The sequence below is a fragment of the Canis lupus genome, chromosome 34 (genome assembly GCF_003254725.2).
Source record: "Canis lupus dingo isolate Sandy chromosome 34, ASM325472v2, whole genome shotgun sequence".
Classification (NCBI taxonomy): Eukaryota; Metazoa; Chordata; class Mammalia; order Carnivora; family Canidae; genus Canis; species Canis lupus.
The window spans coordinates 3,181,865-3,199,538 of NC_064276.1; the positions used below are offsets into that span (position 1 = coordinate 3,181,865).

The 17,674-nt window shown below is 41.6% G+C and overlaps 1 protein-coding gene across 5 annotated transcripts in view; it reads left to right on the plus strand.

The window, feature by feature from the left end:
• CTNND2 (catenin delta 2) overlaps positions 1-17,674 on the plus strand; it is a 924,458-nt gene that overhangs the window by 705,798 nt on the left and 200,986 nt on the right. The window lies entirely within an intron of this gene.

Below are 17,674 nucleotides of genomic sequence, written 5' to 3' on the forward strand. Positions count from 1 at the left end.
CAAGTCGGGCTCTCTGCTTAGCAGGGAGCCTGGTTCTCCCTCTCCCTCTGCCTGCTGCTCCCCCCTGCTTGTACTCTCTCTCTCTCTGTCAAATAATCTTTTAAAAAAATAAAAAATAGAATCCAGTAAACATAACCCTTCTAAAATTCTATGACCATATTTCAGTTTTGTCACTTGATTTAGAAGTAGTTCAGCATCTTACAGTACCCACAGGTGATCATTAAAATGGCGTTTAATAAGAATTGATAAAAGGACAAAGTATGTGAGTTGTTATTAATAAGGTGTATATTCTGATTTATCATGTGGTTAAGAGATCTTATTGCACTCAACAGTTAGCTTCTTGAAAAAAAATATTTGTGCCTGCTGAAAATCCCTAGGTTATAGGATTACATATCAGGAAATTTCTCTTACATATATTTATGTGTTTGTATATTGTATATTTACACATATTATACTGCATATTTACATACATCATATGTTTGTATTATATTTACCTATTTACATAAAGGGAATTTCCGAAACATGAGCATGAGAGCAAGCCTTTCTGTGAACACTGTACTTTTGGATTTTGTAAAGTGGACATCACTAGAGAAGCACCTCATAGAGCCATGAGGATTTGATGAATGAGAACATAGAACATTTAGCAGTACCTTTCTGGGAATATATATGATCATTGGAATAATATGTAAACATTAGCTTTCACTTTTGTCCCCAACCTTCTAACTGTGCAGTTTTACTTGTTGGAGTGCTAACAACATAAGTGACCTTGATATGGGCTTTCAGAGTACTCTTCTTGATTATACACATCGTTGTTCTAGATAATATTTGGTTTTAGTTCATCAAAGTTCCCCTCAAGTGTTTGGCAAATGGATTGCAAGGTTGACTCTCAAAAAAGAATCTCAATTCTCAATAATGCCACCAATCTTGTTTTAATTCCATAACTTGTATCTATGCTCATGAGATATATGTGAACTTGTTATTTTAAGAAAACACATGACTCAAGTTGAGAGTCATAAATATTTGTTTAGGCCGAGATCAAGACTCCCAGCTTCAGCACATTTTCTTAAATTTACACCCTTTAAGATTATTGTCACATCTCTTTCCCACTCTTAGCTAAATTAGAACCAGACCCCATTTACTTTCCCTTTGTTTTCTTTTCTTTGTGCTTCTCTAAGCAAAGAATTGTCTTTGTGGAAAAAAATAGTTAAGGTTTACAGTGTTATTAAGGTGATGTTTCACACCAAACTAATATGGATCGGTTAAGGCAAAACTATTATTATGCACATATTATGATGTGTAGGATAGTTTGGGGGATGAGTTAAATAATTGAAAATATACCCCATCCATTCTTTCAAATTAAGAGGAAGGGCTCAATATGTGTGATGGAAAATAAACATCATGGTGCTTCTGTGCATTAAGGCCTTGCCAATGGATGCGTGAGGCCAGCGGAACTAAAGGAACACCTACTGCTATGCACGTTATGCATCTATTTCATGATTTTAAAATAATTAGATTTTGCTAAAATTTGGATTTGCCCCAACACAAAACCCTCAGTGATGGTTTATCTTGTTGCCAAGAAAATCCAGCCACATGCAAAAGGCTGAGGTGATTGATGGCTTAAACCAGAAGGAAGTGGCAGCAGTACCTCTGTCCCCTGACGTCGTCCACTGCTGCATGTCTCTGCTTATTCTGATATTCAAAGCAACTATGCAACACTGCTTCTGACAGATGCTGCATGTTGCCCATTTAATGCACCTGGGCAATACCAAAAGTTTCTCTGCAAGCTTCATTTGGAAACAGATGAAAGTCGAATTTTCTCTTAAAAGATTACTCAGAGGCAAGTAACCTCTTCAGAATATAGAGAAGTTTCCGTAATTGGCAAATCTTTGGCTATGGGAAAGATGGCATACTTGATATAGAGAGTACACATGCCCCTTCTTCTGCTCCTTTGGAGAAGAACAAAGGTTTGTACCCATTGCGAGGTGATGACTTGGTGTTTCTTCATCAGTGTGTGCTGGTGGCCAAGACTCATTCCCTTGCCCCCTCTGGAAGAAATGCTGACTTGTCATGACTCCATCCAAGCAACTGGGGCCAAATGGCTCCAGGATGATAGTGGTTGCTAATTTAGTAGATGTTTTCTGCCCTTCCAGAATCATGGTCTTGTGTGTGGCTGCACTTCAGGCATGATGTTTACTTTTTACAAAGAAACACATGTTGTTAAAACATTTCGATAGGTTGAGGCTCATGGTTTCTGGAGTTGCCTTGGTAGGTACTACTGAGACACAGTAAGCACCTTAGCCAAGCTACTACTCTAGAAAGAGAAATCAGAAGCAACCATGTGCTAGAACATTCTGGCATGGAAGGAATTGCTGCTGCAGGCCACCCTATAATAATAAACTCCCATGCTGGCAGAAATCTGAGTGTGCCTGGAAACCGACAAGGTCCTGTTAACTTCTGTTTAGACATAGCATGGATGATGCAGATCGAGCCACTGCCTGAGCAAAAGTAAATGAAAGCAAATGAATTCACCTCACAGAGCCTTAGAGGGTCATGTTCATCTTCAGCACCAGCCCAGCACTCATCTGCCAGAGTGAGCTATGAAAGTTTAGATTCTGTAGGCTCCTGGGGAGCTTTGGGAATCCAGTATTTTAGTGCACCTACCTGATTCAACCTCAAGGACATCAAATCCCCCATTTGTCTTCTCTGTCATTTTCTTCCCACTCCTTCTCTGAGACTCTTGTCTCCCCCCACGTCTGGTAAATGCTTTGCTACACTAAGCTCATGCTCTCCGTTCATCCTTCATCATTCATATTGTAAATGCTTTGGGATTTCTGCAGGTGTCAGGTGTGTGCTAAGCCTTGGACATCTTCACGCACAGAGTTGACGTTCAGTGGACCCACACCAGCACTGCCACGATGTTAACACCAGAGCCCACTGTGATGGTTGGGGGCTCTGTTTGGAATTGTCCCATCCATGCATTGCTGGCTGCTAAATATTAAAAGGGATGCTGTGGGACACCCCAGTGACTCAGCAGTTGAGCATCTGCCTTAGGCTCAGGGCCTGATCCTGGGGTCCTGGGATCGAGTCCCACATCGGGCTCCCCGCAGGGAGCCTGCTTCTCCCTCTGCCTGAGTCTCTGCCTCTCTCTCTGTGTCTCTCATAAATACATACATACATACATGCAAACATACATACATACATACATAAGATGTTGCTGACAAATTGGTCCACATTTTAGAAACTTAATTAGATGAGCACCAAGACTTATGATGGCTCTGAAGAATGGACCCGTAAGAGTAAAAAGCCTCTCTTTACCACTGTTGTCACATTGTCACAAGGACCCTCTTCAAAGGCTTTTGGAATTAGGTTAGGTATTTCTGCATAAATTAATAAAACAATGATTTAAGTGAAACAACTATTGTAATTCTGCAGCAGACCTAATACAGATTGCGAGTTATTACTTCAGCCAGGAGTAGTAGAGCCTTGCCAGCACAAAGGAGCTTTTACTCTTGCATTCTCCTTCCTAAATATTAGCAAATACATGAAAACCAATGTGGGTTAAAAATATATATATATAGGGGAAGGGAGGGTGAAGTTTTGTTAGCAGATGTTGAAAAGAACGTTAGTGATTTTTAAAAAATAATAAAGCATGTTTCTAAACAAGATTTTAGATTGGACCTGGGCTATATAACCAGAAGGATGTAAAACACGAGATTATAAACTATAAAAGACTAAAAGAAAGAAATGTTCTTACGCAGCTTTAAATTATTTACTGAGTATTCCTTGGCAAACTGTTTGAACAATAATAAAATGTTAAAATTGAGCTATTTACATGCATTTACATTCAACACATAAGCATGCATGCTTTAAAAAAAAAACTGCCTGTTTGCACTGCAGTATCTGTTCACAGCAGAATATATTTTACTTCTGCCTGTTAGGCTTTGCAATAAATAATTTTCTTCCTATGCAATAATTACTATGAGATGATGATCAGAATTTTATTTAAATCCAGTTGAAGCTATTATATGCTCGCCATTACTTGAAATATCCTAAGCAAATAAACTTTGGTTACAAATGCTGCATGTCCTTTGGGCTTGACTAATATAATTTTTCTCTCTCTAAATATGGAAATAATCAACCTAAATTTTGAAATGCCCAACTAAAGATTTCAGAATGTTTTACAAATCATAATAAACCACTTTTTATTAAACCATAAAGCTTAATAAATTACTTTTATTTCTGTTGAAAGCAAGTGTCCTTAAGAGTTCTGGTTCTCTAAGAACAGAGTGTATTCTTGCATCTTATGCTTCTAATACTGAGTCTTTCCTTTCAATTAAAGAGATGGGCCTCAGTTTAACTATTTACTTGCTAGCATGAGGTCAGTCGATTTAATGCCTAGTCTCTTATAAACTGAGTTACATACCCCCCTAAATTTTTAGGATGAAGCCCTAACCCATAGCCCCTCAAAGTATGACTCAGATATAGTTAGTTATGTTAGAATACTAGAGTAGGGTGGGCCCTTAAGCTGATATAGCTGGTGTCCTTATGAAAAGAAGAAATTTAGGCAAAGACTCACACAGGGAAAAAGCCACATGAACACGAAGACAGAGATGTGGTCATGCTTCCTCGAGGCAAGGAGTGCCACAGATTGCCCCAAAAACACCAGAAGCCAGGAAAGAAGCTAGGAGCCAATTCTTCTCATAGCCTTGGATGGAACCAACGCAGATGACATCATGATCTTTGACTTCTAACATCCAGAACTGTGACAGTAAACTTCTGTGGTTTTGGCCATTCAATCTTGTTATGGCAATGCTAGGAAACTAATACAGACCCAGATCCAAGGAATCCTTCATCTTTTTCCAGATGTGAGCAAACATATTTGTTGGTCAAGGAAATAAAGCAATGCAAATAAATGCAGAACCATGAGGGCTTAATAGTGCTGTTTAATCAGTCATCCAGATTTCTTACTACATCTTTTTAAAGTATTTACTTGTGAAGAATTGGAAGTGGCAAAGATGATAATTAAATGCAGCTTAATATTTTCAAAGTAATGGCTCTATATGGTCAAAAGATGAAATTGTATAAAGATGCTTATAATGAAAACAACAGTCCCCTTCCTCATCTGTCCTCTTATATTAAACACTCCCAAGTCCCTCAGAGGCTTTCAGCCTCAGCTTTTGCTTTATTTAGTTTTCTCATGGCTATGCCATGTCTTTAAATGATATACTTATTTCACTCTATGTAAATCAATTATCATAGGCTTTAAATTGACTTTGTACTGTGATGGAGAAGGATTTTTCATTTTTCACCACTCATGCCTTCTCCTTTCCAAAATGGTGGGATCATTATCCTTGACTCTTCAGCAAATTTGATCAGTGACTTCAAGTTAAGCTTCTATCTTTTCCATCTAATAAAATCATTATCTCATCACCCATTTTATAAGATATTAGTGCTCTATGTCTTCAGCTTTCTTCTTAGCCTCTGTCATCATACTTGACTTTTACATTGTCAAGGTTGAATATATTTGCAGTCTATTCTATAACCATAGTCAGTCTTCCAAGGATTTCTATAGCTTGATTCAAAAGTTGAAAGCCAGAGGTTAGCCTTTGCATTATGAATGGGAAGAGCAGACCCATGTGGTACCTAGCCATCACATTTCTTTCCCAATGGGTCCAAAGTGATGATTCTTGTCAAAAGAGTACATTTCCTGCATCATATCTAATGGATTCCTCATCATCTACAATGCCCACCTGCTCAACTTTGTGATTTTAATCATCATTAATTCCCTGTTTTTCTGGAGATCTCATGAAAAGAATCCTCTATTTGGGGGGCAGAACCAGATGATTGCTCCCTAGAACAGCTGCATTGCTCTCCAGAGTTGGGATGTCTGTCTCCTAGATCCCAGGCCCTCCTCTTTGGTCTATTCTCTTGTAAGTTCTAAATATTAATTAATTAATTAATTAATTAATTAATTAATGTGCTTTGGACATGAAATTCCGAAAATGTCAGTATTGAATCCTAATACATTATTGATTCATTAGACATGGATAGATCAAAATTATTTTTCTCAGGAATATTTTCTATAATTTTAACCCTGATACATAAAAGTCTGATGATATATCTAGATTGCACTTTTCTTAAATTCATTGGTATTGGACATTTCCAGTTTAAAGAATCATGACCCTCAGTGCCAGAAAACTTTTTTTTTTAAAGTTCATTCATTTCCTCTATCCCTTTTTTTTTTTTTTTAGAATTGTTGGTAGTCAGATTTTGAATCTCTTGGACTTTTCATACATAATTTGAAGATTATCATGAGAGATTTCTCCACTATCCAACATTTCTCTCAACATATTGATAAGGTTTTTTTTTTTTTGCAGGGATTTAAGGAGATATAACTATTAATATTAATAGCATCATTATTTTAATTCTACGAACTCTTTTGTGCTGTTTTTATAACCTCTATTCTTATTTCATGAATGTAAGGTATTCTTGAATTTCTCTAAGGATATTTAGAACAAAGGTTCGTTTTCTGTTTATCATGAATCATTTCACCTTTCTCTGGTGTCATTTTTTTCTATTTTTATGACAGTTTTTCATATTGATTTTGCATGCTTACTTTAAATGTGGAGAGACCTTCAGTTCTCTGCTCATTTTTTGTGTGTGTTACTTTAATGAAGGTTTAAAGGTTTATACACAGTGTAGTTTCAAGCAATTGAGCACATGGCTATTTCCATATGCTTCTACACATCAGTTTATGAAACCATATATTTTAAGGAAAGATATTACTTGAATGATGGTTTATACACAGTGAATTTTCAAATTATGGAAACAGCCCAAGTGCCTATCAACTAATGATAAATGGATAAAGAAGAAGTGGGGGAGATATAGATATGTACATCCATGTAAAATTAGCCATAAAAAAGGATGAAATCTCTGCTCATTAAGACAGAAAGAGTAGAGAATTTGAGCTCTGTGCACATCAGTGAAGCTTCCTAACTGTGAATTTGGCTTCAGGTGAGCAGGTAGGCATAAGGTGTTGTGATAGGGAACCCTTTAAGTATTTTGATGAGGAAGGCTTTTCTCTAAGGCTCAGATATCCACATTAGCTTTTCCATTCTCCCCCAGTGCAGTCAGTCTCTTTAGAGAATATTCTCCTGAGTTGTTTATGTGTCTGGTCTATAAATTTTCTGTCTGTTGAGTGTTCTTTCCATCTGGGTAGGAGTGAGCAGTGAGAGGGCAGGGTGTTCTCTCCATGCAGGCAAGAGTGGAGAATGAAAGGGTGGGCAACTGCTTCTCTTCAATCACCCTTGGTAGCCTCCCTTCTCATTTCTACATCTCCTTTGCCTGCCTGCTCTGAGCATGAATCTTCCCTAGGTTCCACTAGGATGGTCAGCCACCTCATTGGATCATTGGGATGGAGTCCCCTCAATGTTTATTGTGGGCTATCCTGGCTTCCACTACAACTTCGCCAGGCAACTCACCTCCATCTGTTTTGCATATTATAGAAATAGGATAAAATGTCTCATCTGCTGGATTACTCCTTCCATTCTCTTCTTTATTCCATTATGTTCCCACTAATAATATCTTGCCTGCATGAGTTCTGAACAGTTCCATAGATAACACAAAGTGTAAATAGTATTAGGTATTGTCTCTATAGCTGATAGAACCAAGTTGGAGACATTTCCTTTAGGTCTGTTACCAAGTGAGTTTATTATTTCCAAAGAAGTCTAGGGTGTAACATTAACTAAACACCCTTCATGGGAAGACACTGAAACCAAGGGGAAGATGTCATACCCTACTGACATCTTCCAGTCTGTTTTCTCTTATCCCATTTGCTCTAATCACCTACAGGCATGGCTCATCTCTTCAAAGCAGGAACTAAGCATTTTGTCAAGGTAGCCTTCCCTCTGTCTTCCTGAGCTTTTTGATGGTCACCTGGGTCTCTTGGTAGGCACTTTATATGTTATAGTAAGAGGTGCTGAGATGAGTCAGGATAGCACATCATTTAAATCAAATTCAGGGTCACTGTGTTCCCAAAATGTAAAATTATATCCCAGATTTATTTTGTATCCCAAATAATGTCCAGCCATGTTGTCCAACATAGCATATCAGAGCTTCTGCCATAAGATTAGAGTGCATCACAAAGATAAAAATGAATAGAGATATTCCAATAATGAAACGTCAGCAATGTAGAGATGCCTCGAATTTTAATATAAACCCCACCAAATATCAAATTCCCAAGGAGAAATTAAAAATCAAAGTTTCAATCCACTTTTCTGTTGAAGTCCAAAGACATTAAAGTTCAAAGGAACTAAAGCCTAAAAATCAATATATCTTGCCATTGTGTATTAAAGTTCAAAGTCCATATGTACAAAACTCATCCTCCCCAATGTCTCTCTTCTGCACAGCCTCTACCAGAAGGATTCTCTGGCCCTCTTTAGATTGCCTAGGGCCACTTCATGCTAGAATTGTTGACATATACTCAGGGCCTCAAAGATATGTTGTTCCAATGTCAATCCTTACTCATCTCACTGTCCAAGGGTGTGAACCCTGGCCCATGCCCATCACCTGTAGACAAGAACCCATCCTAAACCCTAAGAGCAGATATCCCAGGCACTGGTGTGTACCCCTAGACCAGCCCCAACCAAGGCCGTGGCAGCCAGTCAGTGAAGCTATATTGGTTGCATATTTCTGCTACAACATATTTCCAAATATCTAGCGACTTAAAACAGTGCAAGTTTATTACCTTCCAATTCCAGAGGTTAGAAGTCCAACATAAGTGTCAGTGGGCTAAAATCTGGATGCCAACAGGACTGCGTTCCTTTCTGGAGATTCTAAAGTGTGGTCCTTGCCTTTTCCAGCTACTAGAGCTGAAGACCCACATCCACTGTCTGCAAAGGCAGCAGCATGGCATCTCTGATAAATCTTCCAGAGGCACATTTCCCTCTGCTTGCCACCAGGAGTGGTTCTCCGCTTTTAAGGACCTAAGCGATTAGTTGGGCCCACCTGGCTAATCCAAGACACTCTTTAGGATAATTTGTACATCTTAAATTAATCATATCTTCAACAAAAGGTCACACATTCACAGGTTCTGGAGATTAGGACATGGATATTTTTAGAGGACCGTTATTCTGCCAACCGCTATAGTTGAGGGAAGATGAGTAATAGGAGGTGTTTGGGGATGAGATCCGTCAGGAGAGGCCAGTCTGGTGATGCCGGGGTTCCAGAGTCCGCCGTCAGTGAACTTAAAATGAGTCCGGAGACAAAGACCCAGCGAAAGGTGAAGTCCGCTATGAAGCGTTTAGCAGCGGAGGCGAAGATGCGTCCATGCAGGGAATCGGAAGGCTCGCTGGCGTCTTGCAACATTTCCGTGCCGCGAGGGGCAGCAACGGCCTCGGGCCTGGGTCCCCGCCGGGGAGCGGGAGCGGGGAGCGGGGAGCGGGGAGCGGGCACCGCGGGGGCGACGGGGACGGGGCTTCGCGCAAGCCGAGCCGAGCCGGGTGGGGCGCGGGGCGAGAGGCTGACGCAGGTCAGGGGGCGGCCGATGGGCGCGTCTGGGCCGCTGCTCGGGAGAGTGACCGGGGCGGGCAGCCGTCGCCCCCCCGCGCCCGGCCCAGGCCTGCGCCCCGCGGGCCTCCTTGCCCGGGACCCTCGGAGGACCTGGCCTCCCCGGAGGCGCAGTTGCAGCCCCGCCAGGGCGACTCGCCGCGAACCCCGCGCCGGGGCCACCGAGGGGCCTTGCCTCCCTTGCTGCACATCCGACCCCGCCGTTGCCCATGACCCCTCGCCCCGGGGTCTGGGCCGTGCGGGTGCGGAGCCACGGGGGTGCTCGCCGTCCCCGGCCGGCCGCGCACCACCGGTCAGCGGACACCCCGCGGTCCCGTGGCCGGGGGCTCCTTGCTCTTCCTGCGGAACCCTGAGGTCACCTGCCCCTGCAGCAGCCTGCAGGGCCCCCTCAGCAGGAATCGGGCCCCCGGAGCGCCTCGGCTCCGTGCCACTCGGCTCCCCTTGAGTGTCCATTTTCCAGGCCCCGGATCCCCATCTTCGTCACCTCCTGCCGCTGCTCTGACGCGATGGGCCTCTGTGATCCCGCTCCCTGGCTCCTCTGCTGCGACTTGCAGGAAGGCTGGTTGAGCTTCCGCCGGTTGAACCTGCTTCTGCATTTGGACTCTGCCTTGTACTGTGTCCGGGGGAGCAGTTTGCAGGGCTTGAGTCCTGCCCTCCTTTCCTTTTCCTCTTCTTTCAAAACTGAGAGCATTGCTCTGGCAGCAATCTGCCTTTCTAACAGTCCTCCGGATTCCAAAACAGGAGTTGGCAAACTTTTCCCTTCAAAGACCAGAGGATAACTATTTCAGCTTGCAGGCTACGGGGTCTCTGTTACACCTGCTTCATCCTACCTGTATTGGACGAAAACAGCTATTGTAGTACCTAAAAATGGGATGTGGCTAGGTTTCAATAAAACTTTATATATAAAAACAAATGGCTAGCCCTCAGGCCTTGGTTTATAGAACCCTCTATTCCACCCTCTTCCACACCACATTCTGAACAAAAATGGAGAGGGAAGCCATATTATCATCTCATTACCCTTAGAGGTCACTTTGGAGGCCAGCCCTAGGGCTGTTTGCCAAGCAGGTTTGCTGATAGTGAAGCCCAGGGCTAGGCAGACGTATCCACCATCCACAGGTAGCAGTTGGGTCGGGGAAGGCTTCCTCTTCCTTTATCAGCCCCACAGGACTCTTTCCTACAGAGACCAGAGCAACCAGAGTTTCCTGTGGCCACTCATTCCCAAGGAGGGTGGGGGCTGGTGGGGGGGGGGGGCGGGGAACAGGCAAAAGCTATGCATGCCTGCAGACTATTTGAAGAAGTCCCTCCTCCTCACAGGGGAAGGACAAGTGAGGGTCCAGGCTCCATGAATCATGCTCCTTCCACAGGAAGGGAACAGCAGGCCTGAAGAAGAATCATTCAGCAGCGTCCCAGTGAAGGGGAGAGGAGATGGGTGTTAGGGCTGGTCTACGACTTGACCCCAGCTCATTTCCTACCCAGCTACATATGGAACATTCTTTACAGAGATATCTTCTCTTATCTCCTCTAAATGGTCATTTTAACAATTTTAGGATTATCTCTCTATAGCAGATAGCCCAGTTGTATCCAAAAGCAGACAGCAAAACTTACAACCTTCCACACAGCACCAGTTCTGATTCCCAGTTTCCTCCCCAGCGAGGCCAGTTCTAACCTAATTTAGAAAATTCACACCATTAACTTCCTGCTCACCCCTTTCATAATTCAATACAGAGATTGAAGCCACTCTGTAGGCTGTAAGTCTAATTCATTTATTTATTAAACACATGTTTGTTGAGCATCTACTGTGTAACAGTGAGGTGTCAGTGTTTGGGATACAGGTGCTTGGTGAATACCCACGTACCTTCTAGCCATAAGCCATCCCTGGGGTATGGCACTCTTCCTGATGGCCAGGAGGCTGTTGCCTGTATTCCAGGGAGCCAGGTGGAGGAAGGGAGAAAGAAAGGACATGGTTGGGAGAGGTCCTGGATTTCCACTCATTTACATGGAAAAAAGTGGACCATATCAAAACTTTGTGATTTTAATATCCATTAACACAACATTGTGGAACATTTCAAGCTTAAAACTCAGAGCCCTGCCCTCGTAGGGCTTATGTTGTGGTGGGCAACACCGACACCCTATAAGTTCAGGGAGTGGCAAGTACTATGATGAAAAATGGAGTAGGCTAAGGTGATGAGAAAGGGATGGGAATTTATTACTTAGCATGAAGCTCAGCTTAAAGAGGTGAAAAGCCCCAGTTGATGGGTTGTGTTCGTTTAGATGGAAGTTTCTTTCTCTCCCATTAAGGAAATCTCAAGATTAAGTGTTCCAGGGTGAAAGCCCAGCTGTTATCCAGTCTTCAGAAACCCATCCTCCATCCAATCATAGGTTGTCCTCTACGTTGTTGATCTTTCATTAATGGCCAAGATGGTGGCACCTGCGTTCCAATGAGCAAGCCATTTTGATATAAAGTGTTTTGAAAGGGGTTCTAGTTTATGTTATAGGAATATATAGACTTGTTAGCTGTATAAATCAGGGTCATAACCCTTCTTTATTTGACATGCCACAGAGTAGGATACCAGTGGAAGTTTGCGGAGCTGATAATATTATGTTATTTCTTCTGTTTTACATTCTCGTTGCTCTGCAATGTGCCTAACCTGAAAATCAAAGTATTCCCTGCATTCCTCTATTTCAGGTAGGGATAAACAAACATCCCTGAACACCCACCACTTCCCAGGAATCGTGCTAGGCGCCCTGGATCCGCCCAGAGGAGCCCTGAGGCCGGAGCTAGCTTGCTCAGTGTCACAGCTGGCATGCGGTATCTTCCCTAGTCCTCTGTTCCCAAAACCTATTCTCTTTATACAAATGATCTCCCAATACCTCCAATCAAACAAAGATTTCCGAGCTCCAAATCACTATGCTAATGGCCTGAGAATCCATATTTTAGCAAGCCCCTCTGGCAGTGGTCATGATCATGCATGTTTGAGGAACATCACTCACTACTCTCTCCAGGCCAACGATTACCACAGTGAGCAGCAGAGTGGGGGGTGGGGGGGAGGTTTACAAAGAACAGGTATATTTGCTTTGAGAGATGCCAAAATAATTTGTTGCTAAGAGTAACTAAATTATCCAAAGAAAATGGCTGGCTCATTTGTCATTTTTGCAAATTAGAATGAATCCGAGGTTACCTGTTATTTCAGCATGCGTGCTCCCGTGGGAGGGAAGAAGGGAAGTGACAGTCCCCGGCCTCACAGCCAGCAGTGAGCAGCTGTTCCTGAGGGTGCTGTGGCCTGGGGCGGGGCTTGCAACTCTGCGAATCTCTCCTTCCCTGCAAACCCCGCGGGGGTGTCGCTAGAACCTCTGCACACCCAGCCCTGCAGGCTGTTTGTCCCTGGACTGCCTTCATGGCTCACCTCTGATCACTTGGGCCGCCGATGAGAAATGTACCTGCGCGTCCCTCCAGTTGGGTCTCAGCGCAGGCCAAACCTGTGAAGGTTCAAAGGCAAGTATTGCCAGGGGCGTTTTTGTTTTGTTTAGTTTATTTGCCCAGACGGAAATGTACAGCGCGTTTTACTTGTTAGGTCTGACAATGCATAACTGATTTGTGGCTCTACTTCGCAACTCACGAGTTACAAGTTAATTAGAAACACTTTTCCCTAATTATATTTGAGAGTTTGCTCTATTTGCTCTACAATTATCACAAAAATTACATTAACCGGTGTTAATGAACGCAACACAGAAATCCCCACTGGAACCTGGAGGTAAGGGGAGAATTAAAGAATGTGCACATCCCCTGCCCACCACCTGGCTTCCTTTCCAACAGATGTTTTTGTTATTCCCGACGAAATGTTCAAGAACTTCCTTCCCGGTTGTCCCTTGGAGGATGCGACCAGCCCGGCAGGGGAGAAGCTGCAGTTCTGTTCCGCGTGTGCTGACCTACTTGCCCGCAGCGGCCTGCTCCTCGGCCGGGCCGCCCGCCGTCACCGGGGGCACACTGGCCTTCCCGGGAGCCACGTGCCATCCTGGCGGTGCCCTCCCGGAGGAGAGCCCAGAGGAAGCACCCGCATGCAAGGACTTCCTCGCTCAGGGACCGGTACCATAGAGACCAATGCCAGAGCAATAAGGAAGTTGACCTTAGCAGCCGGCCTTCCTGTCCATCTGCTCTCTTTCCTATGTTCGCCACTATATATCTGAGCGACACTATGTGCAGGGTGGAGTGGATGTTAGAAAACGGTGTCGGCGTGAGCTCTGTCCCCAAGGAGCTGTCAATCAAGTATGAGAGAGGGTACTCGGGGATAACTGTGCTACCAAGGCCCAGAAAAGCTTAAAAGAGGAAAGAGAATTCTGAATCAAGGAGATCAAGAAAGGCTTAATGAAGAAATTAATGTTTGTAGTGGGTTTTAAAGACGGACATGAGTTTGCCTTTCTGATAATGATAGCAAGAGAATAAAAGATACCCCGTACTTCCAGACTCGCTCCCCATTTCATAAGAATGAATTCATTGTGATTGTGTCAGTCCTGTGCGTGGGGGGTGGGGGTGGTCAGCATGTGCAGGCTTGCACACACACTCCTGCACAAAGTGGGTGCCTTCTGCATATCTGCTGTTGCTAACCTTCCTTGAATGCTGCCTGCTTTAGACAGTTCTGGGCTTCTCTCTCCATCCATACTTACCTTTTAATCTGATACCCTTGAGAAGCCAGGCACTGTTGTGGAGGAGGCAATCACGGGGATGGTGCTTTATAATTCTCTACATAACTTGCTTTGCTTCACACAAATATTACTGGATGTACTCCCAGGGTCACATGCTATTAATTCACCATAGAGAGCAAGAATTAACTTACTGTACCAATCACAGTTGTCCGACTGAAAAGTTGGGAGGTTTTCTCAACTGATTTTAAAAACATAGAAACTCAAGCAGGAAAGTATTCAGCACTTCCATAACAAATATACTTAGTACTTAAAATAATGATGCACGTTAGCTAAGAGAGCCACTTGCCAGACACTCCATTTGGCTTTCAGGCATGTTAGAGCTTTTTTTTTTTTTTTTGAGAGAGAGAGAATGGATTTCAGTTCATAAACTCAATTCCATTTTCAAGTGGTACACCTGCTCTGTTCACAGTATATACTTTCTGGAGCCTATCTTTGCACTTTTTTAATTAAAAAATGAACATGTACTGTAATCTGGTTTCCAGATACATTCAATAGTTAACCACATTTGACATTCATTAAGTATCAGCAATAAGAAGACTATTTCCATTCTTCAGATTTTATGTTGTTTTATTTTCTAGGTAAAAAGACATTGTCCTCCATATTTATTCTTCACTTGAAATTTTTCCCTCAAAAGTTAGTGAGAGGCAGTAATATGCTCAGAAATCTAAGGCAGGGAAATATTGATTGTAAAGCAGTCAGAAAATACTTTTATCAATAAAAAGAAGTCTTCGATATTAACTGGAGTGGCTTTTGTTTTATTTCAGTTTTATTTGCTTTTTAAGTGATTTTATAGGCTGGATAGAGCAGAAGTTTAATTTTTTCAATTTTGTTATGTTTTATTGAAGTATAAAATAACATAGTGTTATTTTAGTATCAGGTGTCTAAATATGATTCAACATTTCTATGCTTTACTCAGTGCTCATCAGAATACATGTACTTTTGATCCCCATCACCTGTTTGACCCATCCTCACCCACCTCCCCTCTGGCAACCACCAGTTTGTTCTCTGTATTTAAGAGTCTGAGTTTTGTCTCTTTTTTCTTTTATTTCATTTCTTAAATTCCACATATGAGTGAAATCATATTTTATTTGACTTTGTCTGACCTGTTTCACTTAGTGTTATAACCTCTAGATCCATCCATGATATTGCACATGGCAAGATTTCATTCTTTTGTGTGGTTGAGTAATAATAACTCCAGTGTGTACGTGTATGCATTGCATTTTCTTTATTCACCCATCCATGGATGGACACTTGCGTTCCTTCCCTATCTTGGCTATTATAAATAATGAGGGGTGAATATATCCTTTTGAATTGGGGTTTTTGTATTCTTTGGGTAAATAGCCAGTAGTGGAATTACTGGATTTTATGGTAATCCTATTTTTATTTTTTTTTTAATTTTTAAGGAACCTCTATACTGTTTTTGACATTCGCTGCACCAATTTGCATTCCCACCAACAGTACATAAGGGTTCCCCTTTCTCTGCACCCTTGACATCACTTGTTATTTCTTCTCTTTTGGTTCTAGCCATTCTGACATGTTGAGGTAATCTCATGCCCAATCATTAGCATTTCCCTAATGATTAATGATGTTGAGCATATTTTTATTTTTATTTTGACCATTTGTATATCTTTTTTGGAAAAATATCCATTCAGGTCTTTGGTCCATTTTTCAATCAGATTATTTGTGTTTTAGGTGTTGAGCTGTATAAGCTCTTTATATATTTTGGCTATTAACCCCCTCATCAGATATATCATTTGCAAATATCTTCTCCCATTCAGTAGGTTGCTGGTTGTTTTGTTGATGGTTTCCTCTGCTGTGCAAAAGCTTTTTATTTGATATATCCCAATAGTTTACATTTGCTTTTGTTTCCCTTACCTAAGGAAACATATCTAGAAAAATGTTTATATGGCTAATATTAGAGAAACTACTGCCTATGTTTTCTTTGGGGAGTTTTCTGGTTTTAGATCTCCATTTAGGCCTCTAATCCATTTTGATTTTATTTTTGTGTATGGTTTAAGAAAGTGGCCCAATTTCATTCTTTTGCATGTAGCTGTCCAGTTATCCCTACACCATTTGTTGAAGAGACCGTCTTTACTGCCCTATATATTCTTGCCTCTTTTGTCATACATTAGTTCACCGTATAACCATGGATTCAATTCTGGGCTCTTGATTTTGTTCCAGTATCATACTGTTTAGATTACTACAGCTTTGTAGTCTACCTTGAATCTAGTAGTGGGATACCTTCAGCTTTGTTCTTCTTTCTCAAGATTGCCTTGTTTTTTTTTTCAGATCTTTTATGGTTTCATACAAATTTTAGGACTATTTGTTCTAGTTCTCTGAAAAATGCTGTTGGTCCTTTGACAGAGATTGCATTAAACCTGTCAACTGCTTGGGGTGGCATAGACATTTTAACAATATTGGTTCTTCCAACCCATGAGCATGGAATATCTTTACACTTGTTTGTGTCATCTTCAGTTGCTGTCATCAGTCATCAGTGTTTCATAGTTACTGGAGTACAGGTCTTTTACCTCTTTGGTTAAGTTTATTCCTAGGTATTTTATTCTTTTGGGCACAATTGTACATTGGAGTGTTTTCTTAATTTCTCTTCTGTTACATCATTATTAGCGTATAGAAATGCAACAGATTTCTATATTTTAATTTTGTAACCTGAGACTTCACTGAATTCATTTCTCAATTCTTGTAGTTTTTTGATGGAGTCTTTAGGGTTTTCTTTTTGCGGGTGGGTTCTATATATGGTATCATATCACCTAGAAATGGTGAAAATTTTACTTCTTCTTTACCAATCCAGATGTCTTTTTTCTCTTTTTCTTATTTGATTGCTGTAGCTAGGACTTCCAGTACTGTGTTGAATAAAAGTGGTGAGAGTGGACTTCCTTGTCTTGTTCCTAATCTTAGAGGAAAGCTCTCAGTTTTTCACCACTGAGTATGATGTTAGCTACAGGTTTTTCATACGTGATTTTTACTATATTGAGGTAAGTCCTTTGTAAACCTCCTTTGTTGAGAGTTTTTATTATGAATGGATGTTGTACTTTGTCAGATGCTTTTTCTGCATCTATTGAGATGATGCATGATTTTTATCCTTTTTCTTGTTGATATGATGTATCACTTTGATTGAATTGTGATTATTGAACCACCCTTGCATCCCTGGAATAAATACCACTTAAAGATTTTTTAACATATTGTTAGATTCAGTTTACTAATATTTTGTTGAGGATTTTTGCATCTGTCTTTTTAAGTGATTTCATAGTCTGGATGAAGCAGATGTTTAATTTTATATGAGTTCCAAGCTTGCTCACAGCAATGAAAGAAAAGAGACTTAAAAGAGAGAGAGAAAAAAAAAACTAAATGCATTTGCTTTTCTTTGGCACTGGAGCTTCAACATTGG